This window comes from Macrobrachium rosenbergii, chromosome 20, assembly GCF_040412425.1.
Source record: "Macrobrachium rosenbergii isolate ZJJX-2024 chromosome 20, ASM4041242v1, whole genome shotgun sequence".
In the NCBI taxonomy this organism is placed as follows: Eukaryota; Metazoa; Arthropoda; class Malacostraca; order Decapoda; family Palaemonidae; genus Macrobrachium; species Macrobrachium rosenbergii.
In genome coordinates, this window is record NC_089760.1 from 44,165,930 (window position 1) to 44,190,000 (window position 24,071).

Genomic DNA, 24,071 nt, shown 5'->3' on the forward strand with positions numbered 1-24,071 from the left:
GTTAGTAAGTAACTTGACCATCTCCTGTATATTATCTCGCTCGTAATCTACAGCACTTTAGGTCCACAAGCCTTTGAGTTTATTCTATTTCATAAAAGGATTGTCAGTAATGTTTTAAATTCGTCTTTTAATTCCATCCTAGATGGTCATTGGTTTCGCCATGCAAGATACCTGATGTGTATCGTAGACCATCTCCTGTATGTTATCTCGCCCGTAATCTACAGCATTTTAGGTCCAATATTCCTTTACTTTATTGGATTTCATCAAAGAATTGTCAGTAATGTTTTAAATTCGTCGTTTCATTCCATCTTAACTGGTCATCGATTTCGCCATGTAGATACCTGATGGATAAATTGACCATCTCCTTTAGGACCTACATGTTATTTCATTCGTAATACTCAGGATTGGAGATCCACTATTCTTTCAGTTTATTCGGTTTCATTAAAGAATTATAAGTACCTTTTTACCATTTTTTAATTCCACCATATCTGGTTATTGGTTTCACCATGTAAATACCAGATGGATAACTTGACCATCTTCTATATGTTCTCTCTCCTGTACTCCTCAGCATTGGAGGTTCACTATTCTTTTAGTTTATTCGATTTCATTAAAAAAAATTGTCAGTACTTTTTACCTTCTTTTGCATTTCTATCTCAGGTGGTCATTGGTTTCTCTGTGTAAATACCAGATGGATAACTTGACCATCTTCTATATGTTAACCCTCTCGTACTCCTCAGCATTGGAGGTCCAATATTATTTTAGTTTATTCGGTTTCATTAAGGAATTGTCAGTTTTATTTCAAACTCGTTTTGTATTTCCATCGTAACTGGGCAGTTACGTCAGACTCGCCACATCTTAATTGAACATATATGGAAGTTCTTTTCATAATCCTTTTATATTTGCTCTGTTGACGACTTGGTGTTATTATGTACACAGTGATATTCATTGAGTTCTAGACAGCATCCCATAAAGGAGATACTATCTCGAAAGCATTATTCATTCCTGTTAAAAAAATTCTTTAATCAGGCACGGCTTTAAAGATTTAATTTTTTAAATAAGTTATGGATTAACTTCACTGGAGTTAATAGTTTGTTCTTATTTTGGGATTGAAAAGATAAAAGCGTACATGCTTGTAGATACATAGTTTGTTCTCAATGTGGGTTTAAAGGTAAAAACGTTCGCCTTTTCAGATACACAGCTTGTTCTCAATTTGGGTTTAAAAGACAAAAACACACACGCTTTCAGATACAATGTTTGTTTTCAATTTGGGTTTAAAATATTAAAACGTTCGCCTTTTCAGATACATAGTTTGTTTTCATTCTGTGCTTAAAAGATAAAACACACGCTTTCAGATTCATTCACAAGCACAAATAAAACAACATCCCTGTGGTGCATGATGCTCATACAAAAGGCAGCAGCCAGCAAGCAGCAGAGACATCATCCCAAAGGCATTATTATTATTATTATTGTTATGATGTTTTACGTAGCAAGTGCGCCGAGTGAGTGACTGTTTCCAATGGCGGCTGATAACACACAGCGACATTAATCAACTTTCAGCGGCGGCCTGTCCCTCGGGCGCGATAAAGAGATTAATATTCGAAATATGAGACTGGAAACTGACTTATTATTATGATTCGCTGTATTCGCTTGGCAATCAAACCTTTGCAGGGCGGGGTGGGTGGTGGGTAGGTGGTTGGGGGAGCGGGTGGTTGGAGTTTGGATGAGGGTGGGGGATGGGGAGAGGGTTGGAGTTGGGATGAGAGAGGTGGTTGGAATTTGGATAAGGGTAGGGGTTGGGGAGGTGGTTGGAGTTTGGTGGAGGAGGGAGTTTGAGTTGGGGTGGGGAAGGGGGAAAGTTTGGGTGGTGGAGGGAAAATTGGAGTTTGGGTGGTGGATGGGAAATTGGAATTCAGGTTGGGGAGGGGGGGAGGGAGATTTGGGTTGGGGTGGGGGAGGAGGAGGGGGATTTGGAATTTGGGTTGGGGAGGGAGGGAGGGGATTTGGAATTTGGGTTGGGGTGGGGAGGGAGGGAGGGGGAATTGGAGGTTGGGGTGGGGAAGGGAGGGAGGGGATTTGGAATTCAGGTTGGGGTGGGGGGAGGGAGGGAAGGGATTTGGAACTTGGGTTGGGGTGGGGGAAGGAGGGAGGGGATTTGGAATTTGGGTTGGGGTGGGAGAGGAGGGGCATTTGAAATTTGGGTTGGGGAGGGAGGGGCATTTGGAATTTGGGTTGGGGTGTGTGGGAGGGGGATTTGGAATTTGGGTTGGGGAGGAAGGGGGATTTGGAAATCGGGTTGGGGAGAGGGGGAAGGGAGCAGAAGTAGAGTCCCAGGACCCCCACTGAGTGCACACCTTGTAAATATAGACATTATCCGTACAGACGTCATATCCGTACCGACATTATCCGTACAGATGTAATATCCGTACAGACATTATCTGTACAGACGTTAAGTCCGTACAGACGTTATCCGTACCGACATTATATCCGCACCGACATTAGCCGTGCAGACATTATCCGTACAGACGTTATATCCGTACAGACATTATCCGTACCGACTTTATATCCCATACAGACATTATCCGTACAGACATTATCTGTACAGACATTATATCTGTACAGGCATTATCCGTACAGACGACATTATCTGTACAGACGTTGTCCGTACAGACATTATATCCGTATAGACAACGTTATATTCGTACAGACATTATCCGTCAGGTCCGAACTCCTAATTACATATGCATTGAGATACCTCTCATAATAAAAGATTCCCGTGAATTAATTATTATTATTGTTATAACGACATAAAAAAAAGATATATACGAAATGATTAATAATGGGATAAGCTGGCTAAATATTTGATGTTCTCTAATCTCAAAAGGGGATTTGCATAAAAAAAGTTATTGCGGGATTTTTTTCCTAATCAGAGAGCGGCCTTGTTTGTTTTGTTTTAAAACCAAACACGACTGCTTTGTGTAGATAATGAATAATTAATTCATGCTAAAGTACTCACTGCTGTTGGTGGTTCCTATCCACACTTGGGGAGAGAGAGAGAGAGAGAGAGAGAGAGAGAGAGAGAGAGAGAGAGAGAGAGAGAGAGGAGAGAGGAGCTGGGAGATTTTTGCTGCAAAAATTGTTTTATGTCTAGGCATGTTTATATATATATATATATATATATATATATATATATATATATATATATATATATATATATATATATATATATATATATATAGATCTAGCAGTGATTGTTGTACATGAGACAAAAGTAAATCACTAGTATATGCATGATTGTGATCTGAAGTATAACTGAAGGAACTGTGACGATGGAACCACAGGAGAAAGCCTCCCTTTCTCTAAGGGAAAGGTAACATAGGAGAAAGCCTCCCTTTCTCTAAGGGAAAGGTAACAGAGGAGAAAGGCTCCTTTTCTCTAAGGGGAAGGTGACAGAGAATTACGAAAGTTTAATGGGAGCGCAATATTGCTTAATAAAGGTGAAAGTGGTTATGAAACGGTTTTCACTGAAAACTAAAAAATGCAAGAGGATTTGATGCAATCGCTTGGAAGGGTTGATGAAATAGCTTCAAATACTTCGGAAAAAAACTTACACTAGATATCTGTATTAGCCGTAAGAGATTTCTGTGAATACAGCTAGAAGTTCTATTTGCCTTTATTGCAACAGAAATGAACTGAAAGCTTACACACGTGTAGACGTTTCGTAATGTATATGCCTTTTTTTGTGTTTTAGTTTTATTTTCTTAGTTATGTTCGGATTAAAACTATACTTTCTCCTGAATAATAATAATAATAATAATAATAATAATAATAATAATAATAATAATAATAATAATAATAATAATAATAATAATTTGATATCATCACTTCCTCGTGATCTTAAATGGAAAAATAAAGTCTGCAGTAGTGTGTATGGATATTGCTATATACAGGAAGCTTTCGCCAACTTGATCAGGTAGCCAACTGATCGAATTGGCGAACGCTTCATGTATATAGCAATATACTCGTACATTCATACATACTACTGCATACTTTATTTTTCCAAGAAGAAGAAGAAGAAGAAGAAGGCATATTACTTTTTTTCGGGAGTGTCATCATTTGATCAAAAATATCTGCTGAGTTTGACTGACCAATTCACTTCCTTGAAAACTTATAGTATGTCTCACGACAAATTTTGAATAATTTTCCTTGTAGCCCCTGTATGAGGGTAATGCCACCAGTGTACACTTCACGCGGTGCACTGTAGGCATCACTTAAGGTTCTTTGCAGCGTCCCTTCGGCCCCTAGTTGCATCCCCTCTCCGATACGCTTACTGGACTGAAATAGACCCAACCTTTGTACACTGACGTATAAATATAGAATACCCACAGTAACTCTCTTAACTTATCGACAGTTCTCTCTGCAAGTTTTATGTACAGAAACATCTGTCGGAAAACTATTTGTGCGTTTAATTCAAGAGCAGGACAGCTTTAGTTTTGTGGCGACTAACAAGTTGATGTTCATTGTTGATGTTTTATATAGTACAGCGCATAAAAAAAATTCCTCTGCCAATTTAGAATGTCTGAAATCTTTGGATTTTGGTTAATTTTTAAATAACGTCGAGAGGTTTTTTTTTTTTGCTTCTTCCTGTAGCTCAGGAAAGCTTCTCAGAAGCATGACACACACACACACACACACACACACACACACACACACACACACACACACACACACACACACACACACACTAATTAGAGACCTCCAGCCAGCTGCGTCTTGAACTCATTCATACTAAGACGTTGTTACGGTATCGTGTTGTATACCTCCTCGGTAATCTATCATTTATTATTTCTCTCTCTCTCTCTCTCTCTCTCTCTCTCTCTCTCTCTCTCTCTCTCTCTCTCTCTCACACACACACATACACGCACACATTCCTCCGTTCCCCCATTCCTCCTTTCTCTCTCTCTCTCTCTTCTATTATCACTATTTGAACCCTGCAACATCTCTCTCTCTCTCTCTCTCTCTCTCTCTCTCTCTCTCTCTCTCTCTCTCTCTCTCTCTCTCTCTCTCACACACACACACACACACACGCACATTCCTCCGTTCCCCCATTCCTCCTTGCTCTCTCTCTCTCTCTCTCTCTCTCTCTCTCTCTCTCTCTCTCTCTCTCTCTCTCTCTCTCTTCCTTCTATTATCACTATTTGACTCCTGCAACATCTCTCTCTCTCTCTCTCTCTCTCTCTCTCTCTCTCTCTCTCTCTCTCTCTCTCTCTCAAAAATTCATTTTTAAAGTGGTATGAAAAGCCATTCAAGAAAGCCCATATTACTGGGGATTCTGATCTACAAAGCAATCTCTCGGAAACGTTGAATAACCCGCCGTAATCTCGCATGTAATATCAATCTATATATTAATATTATATTAGCAGGCTATTGATAAGGGGATTTCAAAGCACGTCATTACAAGACGAAAAAGCGCCTGCCGGAGTGAATGTGTATTCATGATTTTTTTTTTTTTTGCCAGTTTTTGTAATTTTTTTCCTTTGAAGGCTTTTAAACTGGAATCCCTTTGAGAATGGGTCACTTAGAATCCAGGAACTTCGTCATTCCTGACGTCAATTAAAACGTCTATTCCAGGTGGCCTGGATCCGTGGCGGAAGGCTGAGGCCTCACGTGGAAGGCTGATTTTGAGGTGGCTGGAAGTCTGGAAATGTTTTATCTCTGCTCCGATAGTGATTTTTTTTTCTTGTTTTTTTTTGTGGTTGCCGTTTCGTGTGCACTATTAATCGCGAGAGTGATGAGAGCTTAGAGATTATATTAATGGTATGCTTATTTATATATATATATATATATATATATATATATATATATATATATATATATATATATATATATGTATGTATGTATGTATGTATGTGTGCACATTATATACACATACGTATTACACTATAAAAGTTTAATTATTTGCTTTATTTCTTAAATTCTCATCTTGTATGAAGATTTTTTCACTATTAATTTGTTAACAGTGCTTCCTAAACGGTCTATTCTGATAACCATTTGACGTCACCAGTCCTTAATTGGAACATGCTGACGTCATGCATTTAAAAAAAATGTAAAAAAAAAAAGGTAGCCATGAATCCAAAACGAACTGAACGTCAATTAGGGAGAAGAGCATCCTCTCTCTCTCTCTCTCTCTCTCTCTCTCTCTCTCTCTCTCTCTCTCTCTCCTCCTCCTCCTCCTCCTCCTCCTCCTCCTCTCCTCCTCCCTCCTCCTCCTCCTCCTCCTCTCTCTTAATATGTTAGTCTCCCAATACTTCTTCCATTAAAGGATTATGAGGACGTTTAGGGGGAACATTATGCTTTGGGAATTTTCGGGATTGCTACGGTGATATTCCCGATGTTACGTTGGTGGAACTGATGTTGATTTAACATCGTTTATTTACTGGTAAAAGGCGATGTTTCTGTTATGAAATGGTGTTATGTATATGTTAATTTTTTCTGTTTATTTGATTAGAATTGGTCTTTATGAGTCCGTGGAGTTTGGTGTATATGGAATCTTGGAGTCTGGAATATGGTGTATCTACTATCGGGATTTTGGTCTCTGGAATCTGGATTTTCGTGCATCTGGAATCTTGGAATCTGGAATATGGTGTATCTATAATCGGGATTTTGGTGTCTGGAATCTGTGTTTTGGTGCATCTGGGACCTTGATATTGATGTTTCTATAATCTGGATTTTGGATTTTGGTGTGTCTGGAATCTAGATTTTGCTGTATCTAGAATCTGGATTTTTGTGTATCGGGAATCTGGATTTTGGTGCATTTGGCATCTGGGTTTTTGTATATATGGAATCTGGATTTTTGTATATCTGGAATCTGGATTTTAGTGTATCTGGAATCTGGATTTGGTATATCTGTAATCTTCATTTTTGTGTGTTAGGGATCTGGATTTTGGTGTACCTGGAATCTGGAATTTGGTGCATCTGGAATATGGATTGCCGTATATCTGGAATCTCGGTTTTTGTGTATCAGGAATCTGGATTTTGATGTCTCTGGAATCTGGATGTTGGTGTATCTGGAATCCTTCTACATGTAGTACTGTATTAGGAAGCCATCATTGATATTATTGGCATCCTTAGTATTAACAATGCCATTGGTATCATGTTACCTGTGTCTGGAAACTTGGAAAATCAATATGAAGTTAAGGTTACCTTTAGATGTCATTTCATCTGAGTGTGTGTTTATATATATATATATATATATATATATATATATATATATATATATATATATATGTGTGTGTGTGTGTGTGTGTGTGTGTGTGTGTGTGTGTGTGTGTGTGTGTGTGTGTGTGTGTGTGTACACATGTTTAAAATTTCGTTTGAAGTACCTCTTTCATGATACTTCTAGAGCACTTAGAAATTTTTTTGAATTGCACAATTTTTTGTTTCACCAATCTGTTGTCTTCCTTCCAACATGACCAAACCTTCTCAACGATTGTAACCCATTTTTCACTTATATTTCACCTCTGTTACATCTTCTGTGTAAGTTCCACGCACTAATAAGGGAACAATAGCCACAGGAGACCTGTCTGGGACTTCACAGAATATTTACATCCATAAAACTCCTCAAAGAATGCTAAGTAATGCTAAGTTAGATTAAGTTGGGTTAGGTTAAGTTAGGCTAGGTATTGACTCCTCGAAGAATGCTAAGTTAGATTAAGTTGGGTTAGGTCAGGTTATGTGAGGCTAGGTATTGACTCCTCGAATTATGCTAAGGTAGATGAAGTTGGGTTAGGTTAGGTTAAGTTAGGCTAGGTATTGACTCCTCGAAGAATGCTAGGTTAGATTGAGTTGGCTTAGGTTTGGTTAAGTTAGGCTATGTATTGACTCCTTGAAGAATGCTAAATTAGATTATGCTGGTTTAGGTTAGGTTAAGTTAGGCTAGGCATTGACTCCTTGAAGAATGCTAAGTTAGATTATGCTGGGTTAGGTTAGGTTAAGTTAGGCTAGGCATTGACTCCTCAAAGAATGCTAAGTTAGATTATGTTGAGTTAGGCTAGCTATTGACTCCTCGAAGAGTGCTAAGTTAGATTAAGCTGGGTTAGGTTAGGTTAAGTTAGGCTAGTATTGACTCCTCAAAGAATGCTAAGTTAGATTATGTTGGGTTGGGTTAGGTTAGGTTAAGTTAGGCTAGCTATTGACTCCTCAAAGAATGCTAAGTTAGATTAAGTTGGGTTAGGTTAGGTTAAGTAAGGTTAGGTATTGACTCCACAAAGAATGCTAAGTTAGATTGAGTTGGGTTAGGTTAGGTTAAGTTAGGCTAGGCATTGAGACCTAAACAGATAAGGTTTTAGGCGACTTAACAAAATGAGTGGAATATACTAACTCATCAAACACACACACACTTCAGATAGTGGGTAGACTATCGCTATTTAAAGAAAGCTTATGAACTATGGCCAAATGAGAGATCTTCTCACGATGTGTTAAAATCATTACCATTGTTAAGGAAAGGAACCTGCACTGTGATTGTCATGAGTTTTATCTAGAAATGAACACTGAAGAATAATGTATAAGTGATACGTTTCTTGTTATTATTGGTATTTTGTTTTTTTATTATTACTGTGATTAATATCATTATAGAGTTTTGCTATTTTCAATTTTCGTATTTAGCCTTCTGGACTTGACTTCTGTAACCACCTCAAGTCTCTAGGTGAAAATTAATCGTCTGCAATCTGTATTTTTAATTGTTACCATTTTTTATATTTTTTTACCATTATTGTCCATATAATTACTGTCATTATCATTATTATGAAATTATTCTTTTCCACTTCTTCAGCAACTGTGTGGATACTATATATATTTTATATATATATATATATATATATATATATATATATATATATATATATATATATATATATATATATAATGTTATCTTACGCATCTAGATTGTGTGTACTTTATTTGTATATTCCATGAATATGGCCCTGAGCTGAAATAAAGGATATTATTATTATTATTATTATTATTATTATTACTATTATTATTATTATTATTATTATTATTATTATTATTATTATTATTATTATATTCACCCGTGTGATAGCAAAAGCTATGTAAGTTTACTTAAAAATCTAAATTGCAGAATAAGCACATGCATCACAGGTTTTTATTCAAGGCAAATGTGTGTAAAAGAGAGAGAGAGAGAGAGAGAGAGAGAGAGAGAGAGAGAGAGAGAGAGAGAGAGAGAGAGAGAGAGAGACTGGGTTATTGAACTGATTTCCTTTGTGAAGTACGTTCACAAAGGAGGGAAGAAATACAAAGGACGTGAGATAAAAGAATTTTTGCCTGTGGAGAGATGCATCGAAGTGTACTGATAAGATTTTCCGATTTGATTTAGGTATGTTGAAAGAATGGATGAAGAGAGAGGCAGGGGAAAAGATTGTGCGAGTCATATGTTTTAGGAGGAAGGAAGGCTGAAAGTGGCCGCCCGCGGATGGCTGATGCAAGTCCTTGAAGAAATGGTTTTATGTGTCAGAAATCTTTTGGAAGTCATTGGAAATTAAGCATAAGTTTGAAAATTCATTGGGTTTGTTTGTGCATAGATACTGATCTGTTGCAAAATTGTTGAGAATTTGTTTTTCAAAAGATGGTGATCGACAGGATTTTGATTTGACTGGTGAATAATTATGTGCACACATACATTATATATATATATATATATATATATATATATATATATATATATATATATATATATATATATATATATGTATGTGAGAGTGCTGTATTTGTATGTGCTTGATTCTCATAATTGCCAATACATGTACTCAGTCATACCATGTAAAAAATGTGCATTCATATCATGCAAAACATGTGCAAATATAATTTTTTTATTATTTGCATAATTTCGTTTATAATCATAACTCCTCCATACAGTGTTTGTGTATGTGACATTTCCGTATATTTGTATATGACAATCTGGTAGGTGTATATTTAAAGGTATTTCCAGCTCAGTTTACAGGAAAGACCACTATTAACATTAGGTAGATATATTGTTATATTGCCCTGAAAAATTTGTTTTATTTTTTCCAGATTACGACACCCGTCTCTGGAACTCTGTCAGAGCATGACACCAGCCTCTGAAGCTCTATCAGACTATGACACCCATCCCTGCAGCTCTGTCAGACTATGACACCCATCTCTGCAGCTCTGTCAGACTAGGACACACGTCTCTGCAGCTCTGTCAGACTATGACACCCATCTCTGCAGCTCTGGCAGTCTAGGACACCCATCTCTGCAGCTCTATCAGACTGTGACACGCGTCTCAGAATGTATTAGACCACGACACCCGTCTCTGAAGCTTTGTCTCATGAAAAAAAATGAATTTGAGAGAAGAAAGAACATGTCGGACAGTGTCTGTCACGCATGAAATTACCTGAGGAATACCGGACGTTCAAGGTGAGTGAATATTGTTATGTTGTTACAGAAGGGAACAAAAAAATTGCAAGAAACAAATTGCTCTGAGGTCCTTTTGTTTTCTAGAGCAACAGACCTGAACACAACAAAAAATGGAATGAGTAAACGTCCCCAAGATAAGATTTATCAGCCGTAACAAGAGTTGGTGATGGCTTGAAGGGAAGGGGAGGGAGGGGTGTTGTTGGAGGATTGGGGAGGGGAGGAGGTTTGAGGGGAGGGGGTGCGACCACGGGCCTGGAATCTAAACCTTCCTCTGGTGGAGGAGAGATATAGAGCTTGAAGTGTCGTCGTCCCATGAGTATCTTATCCGGACGTGGAATTAAAGCTGACAATGTTTTTGGAATTCTTAACACGAAAAAGGGTTTGTGTGTGTGTGTGTGTGTGGTTGTGTGTGTGTGAAATCGCCGGCTGGGGCGTATGGCGAACACAATCAATACCTGTATTATCAGCACGTGAAAATTAATGTACCGTAAATACCATTGCGTTCTTTTACTGGCGATTAGCTGATATTTACCTTTGCGTTTTGGGGTATTTTCACAGTTGATAATTCCACGGATTTATTTTGTTTATTTCCATGTGAATTGCTTTAGCTGGAGATTTAAAAAAAAAACTCGTTAATATTCTGTATTGTATATATGTTTTGCACTATTTATTTTTTATTTCTTTTTTTATTTGCATTTGAATTGTATTTCTAGTTTTTATTTCCATGTGAATATTTTTAGTTGGAGATTCTAAAAACAACTCATTAATCATATATATTTTGTATTTTTAAGACATTTTTATATATTTTAACTTGAATGACGCCAGACAAATTGACCTGATATATATTACCATCACGATAAGATTTACTGACACATTGTATTTGATAGAAAACAAATTCTTTTGACCATTTGAACTAATAGTCCACGATAAGGTTTTCTGACTTATATACTATTAAGTCGTATTGGCTTGCGAACACGCTAGAAAATAATTACAAAATGTTCGAAAAAAACACAAAATTCTTTTGACCACTGAACTACTCATAAATCCCAGCCACGAAAAAAAAACACAAGATGAAAATAAACTGAACGTGGAAAAAACACGGGTCATGGTTTGTGAGCTCCTTTGTCCTCCATATTAAAAAAAAAAAAAAAAAAAAAAAAGGAGTTCATGGGAGTGGTTAGTTGGTTGGTAGGGAAGACATTCCATTGTTCTGTGATGCCATTTTTAACAGTGAATAAAGGGCTTGTGTAACTCATATGGTCTCTTTTTGGGGAGGGGGGACATTTTGCGATGTGTGTAGAATGTATTGTTCGAGAACGCTTTTGTGTATCTGGGTATATATATATATATATATATATATATATATATATATATATATAATCAAATATAAGGATCCCATAAAAACACCAAAATGTGGAAAATAAAGGCTATATTTCAGAGACCAACTGTCTCTCTCCTCAGGCAAATAGTGAGTGAGGAAAAAAGTTACAGAAAAGTGTTGTTTAAACCAGAAAGTCCATAGGTCAGGTATACACGCACACACACACACACACACACACACATATATATATATATATATATATATATATATATATATATATATATATATATATATATATATATATATATATATATATATATATATATATATATATATATAATCAAATATAAGGATCCCATAAACACGCCAAAATGTGGAAAATAAAGGCTATAATATATATACATACATATATATATATATATATATATATATATATATATTTTATATATATATATATATATATATATATATATATATATATATATATATATATATATATATATATATATATATATATATAATAATCAGATATAAGGATCCCATAAAATGTGGAAAATAAAGTGGAAAATAAAGGCTATAATATATATATATATATATAAATAAAATATAAGGATCCCATAAAAACGCCAAAATGTGGAAAATAAAGGCTATATTTCAGAGGCCAACTGTCTCTCTCCTCAGGCAAATAGTGAGTGAGGAAAAAGTTACAGAAAAGTGGTGTTTAAACCAGAAAGTCCATAGGTCAGGTATACACGCACACATACACACACACACACACACACACACACATATATATATATATATATATATATATATATATATATATATATATATATATATATATATATATATATAATCAAATATAAGGATCCCATAAACACGCCAAAATGTGGAAAATAAAGGCTATATTTCAGAGGCCAACTGTCTCTCTCCCCAGGCAAATAGTGAATGAGGAAAAAAGTTACAGAAAAGTGGTATTTATATACCAGAAGTCCATTTATATACACACAAACACCATAGCTCACACATATACACACAACACACACACACACACACACACACACACTAATGCATCAGTTTTATTCGCAATCTCACAGTCAAGATATTTTATTCTTCTCTTCTAAAGTCATTATTTAGATGAAGGCAGTTAAACACTTTTTACACTTTCCACGCAATTGCTGGCTAAACTTTCGCGCTGTAACTGTTAACAACTCTAACTACGCCAGGGAGATGTAATGCGAACAACAAATAAATGCTTCACACTTTTCCCGTGGAATTTAGGCTCTGAAGGAAAATACTAATCCGGTTTTGGGTAGACTCTAGGAAAAGACTGGAGATTTAACCTTTATTTTTTTTTTGAGGCTTTATATTTTCTTTTTTAATGAGTGATCTCTTCTTTCTGTATTTTCCAAGACCTGCTTTTTTACATTTTTCTGTTTTTTTTTAACAAGTGATCTCTTCTCTCTGTATTTCCCATTACCTTCTGATTTTTTTTGTCTTTATTTTTTCTTTTTTAATAAGTGATCTCTTCTTTCTGAATTTCCCATGGCCTGATTTTTTACAATCTTTATTTTTTTTTTCTTTTTTAATGATTGATCTCTTCTTTCTTTATTTCCCATTACCTTCAGTTACTTCTTTCTAATGAACACCCTGATATTCTTTGGAAGCTTGAATTTCAAGTCAGTGGCCCCTTTGGTGGGCTTGTTCCATATACATAGAGTTCACCTTCTGAATAATAATAATAATAATAATAATAATAATAATAATAATAATAATAATAATAATTAGGGAGGAGACCTTCTCTGAGGGCAGTAGCGTTGAAACTTACAGCTGTTTCCACGGTATTTAATTTATAAAGAATCTTCTCTATTCGTCTTCTTCTTCAGCATGTAGCTGGTAAGTCAAGTTTCCTAAGGACATATAAAGATTTCTGTTGTCTTAGGTTTATTTCCTTTAACGTGTCGACAGCGCAGTGGCGGTCATCTATGAGAGTACAAAAACGAATGATTTGGAATACTTGATGTACAGGTTTTTATAGCAGGCGGTGTGTTTACAATTGGTGGGACGGTTATAAGTAGACTGAATTTTGATTAGTCATCGGTTGGTGACTAAATCTGTCCCGGGGCGCTGTGATCTTCTAGGCCTAACTGGTGTTGCTGGCTGGCGGTGGGTGTTGGCTCTGGTACCCTCTATTGGTGTTGTTGGTGTTATAGGCAGTCCAGGTGACAAGCCGTCCGCATCCGGTGCTCTCTCTCTCTCTCTCTCTCTCTCTCTCTCTCTCTCTCTCTCTCTCTCTCTCTCTCCGATGTTTGGTGCCGGCTGATTTCTTATATGTCTCCTTATGTTGGTGGGGAGAAATTCTATTTCTTTCCCCGTGTTAAATTTTGGTCTGTAATTCCTGTGTTCATTATATGCGCAGCTCTCTTTGGTCTTTTGTTGTGATTTTCTCCATAGTGATTAAAAATGGCTCCTTCTTGAAGGTGGCAGGGGAGACGCTTTGAGAATCTGGTGGTGGCCACCCCGATATATGAGTGGTGGCGTCCTTCCACTGGGCATGTATAAATGCGTAGATAGTGCCCCTTCTCTTCAAAGACGTTTCTTGGGGTGCCGGGTTGTTTTGAAGAAGCAGATGGCTGGTTTTAATGTTTTTTTTTTTTAATAAACCGGCTGGTTTTCATGTTTTTTTTTTTAGTAAACTAGCAGATGCTCGCTATCGCTCGCATTTGCTAGTTCCCATATCCGTACCATACCCATACCTATACCCATATCTGTATCATATCCATACCCATATCCATACCATACCATACCATACCATACCTATACCCATACCCTTATCCGTACCATACCCATTCCCATATCTGTACCATACCCATACCCATATCCATATCCATTCCACACTCACACCCATACCCATATCTGTACCATACCCATACTCATACCCATACCCGTACCCGTATCTACATCTGTACCATACCCATACCTATACCTATACCCATACCCGTACCCATATCTTATCCCCTTCTACAGGGGAGGGGAGACATTTTCATTTATCATTTTCCTCATTGCCTTTTCAGCCTCTAAATATTTTTGGGTGCATATAATTTTTTAGTATAGTTTTACGGTCTCACTTTGTTCGATATTGGTGTCCTTTGTACTTTCCCGACAGATCCGAGATTCCATAAATGACTGAGAAGGCAGACGTCACTAATTAATGAAAGTTAATGGAGTTTACAGAATCTCACGACCACTGATAATATTAGGTCAGTGTTAGCAATTATATTACATCAGTTTCCTGTAGAGGCTGGAATTATGGTGATATTCCAAGGAATCTTTTTTTATCAAAATAGAAATCTTTCTTGCATCCGTAATCCTAATGGAAGAATCTCCCACGGAAGAAGAAGAAGAAGAAGAAGAAGAAGAAGAAGAAGAAGAAGAAGAAGAAGAAGAAGGAGAAAGAAAGGCGAAATGGAGAGAGATTGAAATAAGAGAACGCTGCCTGAAAAAATTGCGAGGCAGTGCACTTAAGTTAATGTAATTGCAGTAATGCCGATGTACCTATTGCTGGAAGAAAAAAAAAGGGGGGGGAGGAGGAGAGGGAAGAGGAAGAGGAGGGGGAATGGGGAGGGGGAGTAAACTTGAAGAAGAAAATCCTTAAAGCCGATATTGTCTTCCTAATTGCAAGACTCCTCCGGAAATTATAGGAAAAAGAGGCGAGCTCTCTCTCTCTCTCTCTCTCTCTCTCTCTCTCTCTCTCTCTCTCTCTCTCTCTCTTAAGCAGCTGTTTGGGTATAGCTTATTACGATTGTTTTCCTTTTGCCTTGTTTATCTAAATTATATCTGTCCCATTGTCTCTACTTTGTATATTCCATGTATATGATCCCGAGCTGAAATTAATGATGTTATTATTATTATTATTATTATTATTATTATTATTATTATTATTATTATTATTATTATTATTATTATTTGGTCCTTTATACTTTGCGAAGACAGTTGCAATTGTAAACCGTAGGTTCTCAATATTGACAATTCTGTTTCAGGTTTATTTATTATACAGTAGATTTCATATATTCCTTGACAAGGATATTTTAAACTATAAAGGTATCTTCAGTACAAATCTAGTTTCGTTAATTTTATTGCAAGGTGCTCAAAAGGGGATATTTTAATTTCTTTTTAACATTCTTTTTAACAGAACACGTTATTATTATTATTATTATTATTATTATTATTATTATTATTATTATTATTATTATTCGCTGAGAAATTCACTGTCTCGTGAAAATTAATGTGTAATAAAAATCCACAATTATATAGAATTTATATAATTTTACATAGTAACATAATTTACTGTATAATTTGGATTTTTATTACATTATTATAATTATCATTCTTCTTCTTCTTCTTCTTCTTCTTCTTCTTCTTCTTCTTCTTCTTCTTCTTCTTCTTCTTCTTCTTCTTCTTCTTCTTCTTCTTCTTCTTCTTCTTATTATTATTATTATTATTATTATTATTATTATTATTATTATTATTATTATTATTGAACGGAAGTGAGAGTCATTAACCTGATTCAACTTTTCATTTGACTGTAGGCCAGGTCAAAGAACTGTTAATGAGATGTTAGCGTCTCTCTCTCTCTCTCTCTCTCTCTCTCTCTCTCTCTCTCTCTCTCTCTCTCTCTCTCTCTCTCTCTCTCTCTCTCTTCCGGTGGGTGTCCAAAATAAGCCATGAGAAAGAGAATTTAGAGAAAAATTATTTAGTATCACTGTTCCATTGGTCTTCACTGGTTTGTCGAGGTACAATTGTATACATAACAATGGTCAAGTGTCTTTTATTGCTTACACACAAATAAAAACGGTGAAATGAACGGAATTCTTCATTTCTCTCAAGTGCAGGTGAAACAAGACCATTTCCCCCACTTCCTAAACGTTTCTCTCCCGCCTGGATATTTCCAGGCGCCCTGGAAGGCCCTGGAATCGCCGTGCCTTTTCTTTACATAATTATGCAAATGTGGCCGGGCTTACATAAGTAAAAAAATGCGCCGAAATTTCTTCGGCGCCAGTCGAGTTTTCAGTACAGCGTATAATCAAGGCCACCGAAAATAGACCTATCTTTCGGTGGTCTCGGTATAATGCTGTATGAGCCGCGGCCCGTGAAACTTTAACCACGGCTCGGTGGTGGCCTGGATTATATCGTTGCCAGATGCATGATTATGGCTAACTTTAACGTTAAATGAAATAAAAACTACTGAGGGTAGAGGGCTGCAATTTGGTATGTTTGATGATTGGAGGTTGGATGATCTACATACCTATTTGCAGCCCTCTAGCCTCATTAGTTTTTAAGATCTGAGGGCGGACAGAAAAAGTGCGGACTGAAAACTGAAAAGGGAGAATGGAGGGGAGTGATTGAGTAATTTGCCGAACTGGCGGTACTTGACAGTATTCCGCTTTGAGTGGGTGAGAGCGGTTGGAATATTCCAGCAGCCAGCAGCGGAAGCTAAAATCCTGACGCGTATAAGAAATGACGTTTACGTCAAATACCATTCCAGCGGGAATTTTGGATAATTCGGAGTATCTTTCAAAGCAAATGACTGCATTATATATATATATATATATATATATATATATATATATATATATATATATATATATATATATATATATATATATATATATATATATATATATATATATATATATATATATATATATATATATATATATATATATATATATATGTATGTATATATATATATATATATATATATATATATATATATATATATATATATATACACATATACATATATATACACATATATACACACACATGTATCACGGCATAACATTACATTTTCCACCTTGTAAGGAAGGAAGACTACGCCACCACGTGCTTTTAAAGATTCCCCGAATTATCCAAAATTCCCACTGGAATGATACTACTCGATGCAAACGTCATTTTTATACGCGTCTGGAATTTACGCTTCCGTTGGAATATTCCAACCGCTCTCTCTCTCTCCCTCCCTCCCTCCCTCCACTCAAAGCCAAGCCAAGTACTGTCAAGCGCCGCCAGTTCTGCAAATCGTTAAATCACTTTACACGTCTTTATATCAGTAGGGAAGCAGATTTCCAGTCAGTTTTTCCCATCAGTTTTTTCTCGTCAGTTCTTCCCGTCAGTTTTTCAAGTCAGGTTTTTACCTTCAGTTTTTCCTGTTAGTTTTTCCCGTCAGTTTTCCCCCGTAAGTTTTTTCCGTCATTTTTTTCCGTGTGTTTTTCCCCTCAGATTTCCAGTCAGTTTCAAGTCAGCTTTTCAAGTCAGTTTCCCCCGTCAGTTTTCCCCTGTCAGTTTTTCCCGTTAAATTTTACCGTCAGTTTTCTCCGTCAGTTTTTACCGTCAGTTTTCCCCGTCAGGTTTTGCCATCAGTTTTCCCCCGTCAGTTTTCCCCGCCAGTTTTTACCGTCAATTTTCCCGTCTATTTTTCCCCGTGAGTTTTCCCCATCAGTTTTTTCCAGTCAGGTTTTACGGTCAGCTTTGCAGTCAGTTTTTCTCGTCAGTTTTCCCCGTCCCTTTTTTATGTAACGCCCAGCCGCATTTGCATAATTAGGTAAAGAAAAGGCACGGCGATTCCAGCGGCTTCCAGGCTGCCTGGAAATATTCAGGCGGGAGAGAAACGTCTCGAGGTGGAGGGGGAGGGGAGGGGGGTATTTAGGGAGTGAGGAAAATGGTCTTGTTTCACTTGCGCTCGAGAGAAAAAGAAGGAGTTCCTTTCGTTTTATCGTCTATGACGAATCGGATCTTCTCCTTCTTCTTCTGTGAATTACACGGCGTCTTGTTGCAGAGAGAGAGAGAGAGAGAGAGAGAGAGAGAGAGAGAGAGAGAGAGAGAGAGAGGCCGGCAGGCAGGCGTGGAGAACTTTAGTCAGGCCATTAGAGAACCCTTGTCATTCTTTTCATTCGAAAGGCGCGGGTTGCTAAGGAAAGAGAGAGAGAGAGGTAAGGTACCCCTGCAACATGTTTATACTGAGAGAGAGAGAAAGAGAGAGAATATGTAAGGTACCCCTGAACATTTTTATACAGAGAGAGAGAGAGAGAGAGAGAGAGAGGGGAAGAGAGAGAGAGAATATGAGGTACCCCCGCAAGATCTTTATACTTGGAGAGAGAGAGAGAGAGAGAAATGGTAATATATCCCTGCAAGATATTTTTACAGAGAGAGAAAGAGAGAGAGAGATTCCCTACCCAGATATTTGTATATCGCGTTCAGCTTTTATAGCTGAAATCTAAACTACAGACTTTTCCGGGTGACATTTAAACTTGCATCCACAGAGAGAGAGAGAGAGAGAGAAAGAGAAAAGGGGCAAAACACCCCCGGAAGATATTTATATACTTGTATTCTCCTGAACGATTTAAAAGCGAGCGTGAAATCCACTGTTGATTCTAGCCCCGGTCCTTTCATTGTGACTTTATCAGTCGGCGGTTACGAGTATATATGAACGATTTTCAAGGGCTGTTAAGCATTTCGCCACCGTGAAACCTTATATAAGTAGGCGAAAAATATTAGATTTTCCTTTACGCTGTTTAGAAAGGGATATTTTTTTCTTTTTAAGGGGTGATTTTTAAATGTTTATATTTACACGAAATCCTTATCCCATAGTATTGTTTATTTTTAAGTCTGTTTTTGATATATATATATATATATATATATATATATATATATATATATATATATATATGTATATATATATATATAAATATTCACACCTTTCATCAGTAATTATACAATGCAGAGAAATCCGCGAGATAATATGGTCCATCCTTAGCCAAACAAAAGAGAATGAAACATAAAAAAAAAAAACAGAAATCTTTACTTCCATAAAATGATATACTCCCCATGTTTTTGTTTTTCAAGAAAGAGGCCTTGCATGGGCCATTAACTCCTCCGCGGCTTCCGCAAAAGTGCTGTTGGGTAGAAAGAAGAGGCAGCAATGTGCCCTCGTCGGGGTATTGTGCTGGCAAACAATAAGATATTGTCGAGGGCTAAATGGATTTCCATTAGGGCGGAGGTGCAGTCGCAGGGCGTCATATGAAGTGGTGTAATTGAAAGGCTACAGGTTTTACAGAGATGTCAGACAGAATACAGGCGGTGTTGGGAGGCTCTTCAGGTTGCAGGAAGATGTACAAAACAAATGCCCCGTAGGTGCACTGTAGGCATTGCTTAAGGCTCTTTGCAGCAGCGCGCCTTGGGCCCCTAGCTGCAACCCCTTTCGTTCCTTTTACTGTAACTCCTTTCGTATTCTCTTTCTTCCATCCTACTTTCCACCCTCTCCTAACAATTGATTCATAGTGCACCTGTGAGGTTTTCCTCCTGTTACACCTTTCAAATCTTTTACTGTTGCAACTGCGAGGTTTTCCTCCTGTTGCGCCTTTCAAACCTTTTCCTGTTGCAACTGCGAGGTTTTCCTCTTGTCACACCTTTCAAAACTTTTGCTGTCAATTTCCGTTTCAGCGCTGAATGACCTCATAGGTCCCAGTGCTTGGCCTTTGGCCTAAACTCTGTATTCAATTCAGTTCTAACTTTAAATTGCTACTGACTTACAGAAAAAATAGGTATGTACAGTACTTCTGGGGAGCAATGACACTAAAAGCTGTACTTATGAAACTGTGACATTAAAAATGCTTTCTTTTATTTCCTAAAACTTAACATACTTTTACCGCCCCTGCATTTTGCACCAATCGAGTGCAGTAGCAAAAGAATACTTTATATACAGCGGTTCTCAACCTAGGGGGCGTCAGCAATTTCCAAGTGGGGCGCGAGCCCTAGGAAATAAATTAAAAATTCTCTAATTATATTGTTATTCTCTTAACAAGAGTCGCTAAGAAGCAGTGTCAGGCATCTCACTAATTCATTCCCAAAAGAATAAAAACACACTTTCTTATTCTCTTTTTTTTTTATGTTCCTTTAAATCTGGGAGGGAATTTTATTCATAGATGCCAGGGGGGCGTGGAGGGAAGGACCAGCTCTTATTAGGAAGGGGCGTGGTAATGAAAAGGTTAAGAACAGCTGCTTTATAAGGTTTGAATGAAGAAAAGCGGTTTAAGTATTAGTAGCTTGAACTGTTTTGATGTCTTCCATAGATACAAGCAATTTATCGTGTAAGGGTTCGAATCTTACCAAGGGAATTAGTGCATCTTAAATGTATGTGCGTGCGTGTGTATGCGTGCTCTCTCTCTCTCGCTCTCTCCCAGTACACACACATCCTTGTAAATGTAATCATAATTAAAAAAGTAAAAAATGCGCCAAAGCCTCTTCGGCGAAATCGAATTTTCTGTACAGCGTAAATCAAGGCCACCGAAGATAGATCTATCCTTCGGTGGTCTCGGTATGAGCCGCTGCCCATGAAACTTTAACCACGGCGGTCTATTCTGTATCGTTGTTAGAAGCACGATTATGGCTGACTTTAACCTTGAATAAAATAAAAACTACTGAGGCTAGAGAGCTGCAATTTGGTACGCTTGATGATTGGAGGGTGGATGAACAACATACCAATTTGAAGCCCTCTAGCCTTAGTAGATTTTAAGATCTGAGGGCGGACAGAAAATGTGTGGACAGAAACTGTGTGGACGGACAGACAAAGCCGGCGCAATGTTGTTACTTTACAGAAAACTAAAGAACTGAGAGAAAAATTCCCCAAAATCGTGCTAAAACGACCATTTAATGTTCCCCACAAAAGAAAAAAAGTTGGAGAAAATAAAAAAAAAAAGTGAGAAAGTTGACTTTCGATTACATGTCCTGGCATAACACACTGGCTCGTGTTATCGCCGTCAGCAGAGTGTGTGTTTATGGACCGTTCCAAATTAGGTCGGTGTGGTGGTGGTTGTTTTGGGGGGGGAGTGGGGGGCACTTGGCCCGCCGCTGCTATACAGGGCTTTAAGATAAAAACGCCATCTCGCCTACTCTATACCCCCCTTCCCCGGGTCCTTACTATATAACCAAGCCTCTCTCTCTCTCTCTCTCTCTCTCTCTCTCTCTCTCTCTCTCTCTCTCTCTCTCTCTCATATCACTTTGCCAATGACCGTTTCAAAAGCGGCATAAAAGCACTACATGAGACCGGACCAGCGCCACATAACTAGGAGAGAGAGAGAGAGAGAGAGAAAAGAGAGAGAGGGGGAGAGAGAAAGAAGGGAGAGAGAGAGAGAGAGAGAGAGAGAAAGAAACGGAGAGGAGAGAGAGAGAGAGAGAAAGAAACGGAGAGAGAGAGAAATACACACACACACACACAGAAAACAGAGATAGAGAGAGAAACAGAAAACGCTCTCTCTCTCTCTCTCTCTCTCTCTCTCTCTCTCTCTCTCTCTCTCTCTCTCTCTCTCTCTCTCTCTCTCTAGGATGCGGACGGCCGCCCGCACGCCAGCCTCTGCGACACTTACCCCACTTAACGTAAATGGATACTGTCATTTGCATAATTACGTATTTATAGGGTGGGGAGGAAATTAAGGTTCGAGGACAACCCCCCCCACCACTCCCCTTTCCCCTTTGGCCCCCTTATTCCCCCTGGGGACCCTAAAGGGGCTGTGTAGGACCCTAAGGGCTGTGTAGGGTCCCCTTAAAGGGGAATAAGAAGGAATACTGTCGGTCCTTTTAAAGTTGGACTGGGAAGAGAGAAGTGAAAATAGAGTGTCAGAGAAAACATTAACTCCTCAGATGATTATGATGAGTATAATGATGTACAGCCTTTATTAACTTATAATGACAGTGATGGTGATGATGATGACAGGAATTCCGTTGTGGAATTATAGGTGTTGACAGCAATCTTGATGGGGATAATGATCTCAATTTAGCCGTTCATATCTGTGGCAAAATCTTTGTTAACTGGGATGACAGTGTTATAGATAATGACAGTGATAATGATGACAGTGATATTGATAATGACAGTGATATTGATAATGACAGTGTTAATGATGACAGTAATTATGATAATGACAGTGATGATGATGACAGTGATATTGATAATGGCAGTGTTAATAACGACAGTGATATTGATAATGACAGTGTTAATGATTACAGTACTTATGATAATGACAGTGTTAATGATGACAGTAAGAATGATAATGACAGTGACAATGATATTGACATGCTAACAATGACGTTGGTAATTCTTATTTAACAGAAATAATGATAATGGCGGTAATAAAAAAATGAGAGTAATAAGGATAATGACGGTGTTAATGGTAACAGTAATAATGATAATGGTAGTAATAATGACAATGGCAGTAATAATGATAATGACAGTATTAATGACAGTGACAGTAATAATGATAATCACAGTGACAACGATACTGATAGATGCTAACAATGACATTGATAATTCTTATAACAGTAATAATGATAATGACAGTAGTAATGATAATGAGTGTTAATGATGACAGTAATTGTGATAATAACAGTGATAATGATGACAGTAATTATGATAATGACAGTGTTAATGACAGTAATAATGATAACGACAATGACAACGATACTGACAGATGCTTACAATGACTCCGCTAATTCTTATAATAGTAACAGTGATAATGGCAGTGTTAATGATGACAGTAATAATGATAATGGCAGTAATAATGATGACAGTAATTATGATAATGACAGTGTTAATGATGATAATAACATGATAATAACAGTGACAACGATACTGACAGATGCTAACATTGACATTAATAATTCTTAATAACAGTAACAATGATAATGGCGGTAATAATGACAGAGTAATAATGCCAATGACAGTAATAATGCCAATGACAGTAATAATGATAATGACAGTAATAATGATACTGACAAGCTAACAATGACATTGATAATTCTTATAACATTAACAGTGATAATGACGGTAATAATGACAGTGACAGTAATAATGATCATGGCAGTATAATACAATGACAGCGTTAATGATGACAGTAACATGATAATAACAGTGACAACGATACTGACAGACACTAACAGTGACATTGATAATTTTTATAACTGTAATAATGATAATGACAGTAATAGTGACAATGACAGTAATAACGACAATGAACCGGAATTACGTCGTGTCCTGTATGTCGCGGGGAGCATCCATAGAGCCTCCTCCCACCTCCTTCCCTATTCCAATTCCCATTCTTTGTCCCCTTTTGTATCGAGACAGAACAAAGGACAGGAACGAAAAGGTCTTTTGAAAACTACCGTCGCCATTATCTGCTTGAAAGACTTCGGAAGAACTGCCGAAGTGTGTGTGTGTGTGTGTGTGTGTGTGTCTGGGGACTTTGCCTGG

The 24,071-nt window shown here is 37.4% G+C and overlaps 1 protein-coding gene and 1 long non-coding RNA gene across 3 annotated transcripts in view; one reads left to right on the top strand and one right to left on the bottom strand.

Annotated features, from left to right (window-relative positions):
• LOC136849324 (uncharacterized) overlaps positions 1-24,071 on the top strand; it is a 216,026-nt gene that overhangs the window by 64,126 nt on the left and 127,829 nt on the right. Inside the window, exon 2 of one of the 2 annotated variants that reach the window (XR_010856291.1) lies at positions 10,087-10,452. This is a non-coding gene — a long non-coding RNA (uncharacterized lncRNA). Of the gene's footprint in view, positions 1-9,826; positions 10,453-24,071 lie in introns of those variants that run through there. The other variant, XR_010856290.1, reaches the window with a different exon arrangement.
• The window catches only part of LOC136849322 (WAS/WASL-interacting protein family member 1-like), a 512,887-nt gene that overhangs the window by 32,339 nt on the left and 456,477 nt on the right, over positions 1-24,071 (bottom strand). The window lies entirely within an intron of this gene.